Here is a 2,833-nt window from a genome sequence, read left to right as displayed (position 1 = left end):
CGATAGGGATGAAACTGAGGGGTGGAAGCTTTGTTTTATACTTATACGAGTTTGAACTCGTGATGTATTCCGACAAGGAGCACGAGCGTGTCTCGATTGCAAAAACGAAAGAGACGGAAAATATAGGCACGTCGGCAGAGAATGGTAGGGCGATGGTAGGGAAAGCAAACCGAAAGTAGTAGGGGCGAATAGATATCAAACCGCGATTGCCATTTTTCCTTTCACGATTCGGCACGCGCGCATTTCTCTCACTCCTACTGATTCAACAGGGATTTTAATCCGTATTGAGCGTCACGCTTTAAAGAGAGAGAAAAAGAAAAAGAGATAGAGATAGAGATAGAGATAGATAGATAAATAGAGAGGGGGGAGAGAGGAGAGAGGAGAGAGAGAGAGAGAGAGAGAGAGGCGTTAAAAGGACATTGAGAGGGAAAGTGACAAGAGCCGTTGCTTTTTCAATAGACTCGCATTTTCAATCGCGCTACACGGAAGAACGTTTTTGCTCAAGTATTCAAAAATTTAGCTATATATAGATACAGAAAATAATTTTGTTCGACTCTTAAAATATTTATGTAAAACGTTCAAGCATATTAAGTAATGTTATAAAAAATTCTAATATTCTAGCAATCAATTTGAGCATTCTGCATAATTATTTTCAGATCTATATCTAGCTAAATTATTAATAATAGTGCTTTAACAAAAATCGTTCTTTCCACGCTATGATAAAAGTTAAACCATGACGATATTTCGCATGTTGTGATAAATATTTCAAGATGTTTATCAATGGAAGGAAATTCTACGCTAATAATAGAATGATCGCGCAGAAACTTTCCCTCTTTCATGCCTTGTTCCCACTTATCGTGGGGATAACTCACTTCCTATCATTTTGCGTGACGGTTCTCTGGTTCTCGAGATTAAAAAGAACTTGAGAAAACTTGTTCGTATATGTATACTTCTTGTATTTGTGCAGTATGTATTACATTATGACATAAATATATTCAAAAGTATTACTATTTCGTTTAATTACAGAGTTTTTCCAATTTTTTTAGAAATGAAGATTGATAATTTATAATAACAAATATGTTTGTTTAAAATATAAAAAATTACATAGGGTTGCAAAATGTTGAAACAAATATCTTCGTTCAAAATAATCTGATCGACAATAATCGAGCGCAGCATATCGTTCAGCAAATATTTCGATAAATCAGCACGACCATGGCGAAAAGCGGCGCGGCGTAGTGTAGCAACGTATACAACACATATCTTAACGTCGTATAAATCTTCCACTGGAAAATTACACCAATGCGAGATAGACGAAGAGATCGCGAAAGAAAGGATGAGAAAGAAAGTTTGCATCGAAGGTGGGCAAGCAGAAGCGAGAGTAGGGAGAGGATAGAAAGCACGAGATTCCCCTCGATCGGTAAAGGTGAGATGGCTCCGAGAGTAGAGGGCGAGGCGAGGCTCGAAGATCCCGGGTTGGGGTAAAGAGTATACTTCCCCTCTCCTTTTGCAATCCACCACCCCCGCAGCCTTCTCCTTTACCCATACTGCCGTCCAAATACTATTCCAAATCCAGTAGTGGTAGCAATAACAGTGACAGTAGCAATAGGAGCAGCAGCAGCAGCAGCAGCAGTAGCGCCGGCGACAGCGGCGGTGGCGATAGCGATAACAGAATGCAGTAGCAACAGCAGTAGCAGCGGAGGCAGCGGAAGCGTCAGTGGCGGCGTCGGTGGTGGTGGTGGTGGTGGTGGCGGTGACGGTGGCGGTGGCGGTGGCGGTGGCGGTGGAGGTGGAGGTGGCGGTGGCGGCGGCGGCGGTGGCGGTGGCGGCGGCGATGGCAGCGGTGGTGGCAGCGACGGCGGCAGTGGTGGCAGCGACAGCAGCAGCAGCAGCAGGAGCAGCAGCTTTCCCCACTTCAGAAGAAAAGCACTTTCATAAATCTGCCAGCAGATATATGTGCGCACAATTTCCGAGATCCGGCCATTAAAGAGCCGCTCCTCGACTATACCTCCCCCTACCTCGTCCGTTTCTGCCTCTTCTATCGCCCTGAACCAACCGGTCCACCCTCCTCCTCTGCCGCCCGTTACCCACCCCCGTCTAGCCGCCGAAGCGGCGTGGATATAATGCGGCCGGGAGCCTGAAAGTAATTCTCTCCGTGGTTATATCTTGATCTCATCCCCACTCCGTTACCTCTTTCTCCGCCGCCTCTTCTCTCTCTCTCTCTCTCTCTCTCTCTCTCTCTCTCGCTCTCTCTCTCGCACAACCACCCTCAGAGAGAAACCCTCGAAACCATTGCTATGAAGAATAAACGGCTAAGCAATGCCAGCGAGCCCGCGATCAACCTCCCTTTCCCGCCTACCTCATCTACCATTCCGCTCCTTTCCACCTGAACCTTCCCCAGTTCACCCCGAGCCGAAAACTCAACGCGTTTAGATAACGTACTGAAATGCCTCATGGCACACTCCTCCGCCTACCCCACCTTCTTGCCCCCTTCCCATCTTCGTTTCCACCTCTGTACACCACGTAGAATTCACCCTTTTCTCGAGGGTGTTCACACAACAGGCGAGGGGGAGGAGAATAAGGGCGCGCGGGATGAGTATGCCCCGGATATCTCGCGGCGTGGAGTAACACGCTGTAAACAGTTTACTTCTAAATCGGCGAGTTTGCTATATATTTTCAGATAGGGACTGACTTATGCCCGCCGACGCCCCTGGTAAGCGTCGACCGTTTTTAAAGATTTATCTTGGCGCAATACGCCGACACGAGGGGCTGCGCCATTGCATCGAGCCACAAGCTTTTGCTTTGAAAACGTTCTTCCAGAAAAATCTTAAGAGCT

This window comes from Trachymyrmex septentrionalis, unplaced genomic scaffold (assembly GCF_001594115.1).
Source record: "Trachymyrmex septentrionalis isolate Tsep2-gDNA-1 unplaced genomic scaffold, Tsep1.0 scaffold66, whole genome shotgun sequence".
NCBI lineage: Eukaryota > Metazoa > Arthropoda > Insecta > Hymenoptera > Formicidae > Trachymyrmex > Trachymyrmex septentrionalis.
The sequence above is the reverse complement of the archived record's forward strand: the minus strand, read 5'-3'. Positions refer to the sequence as shown.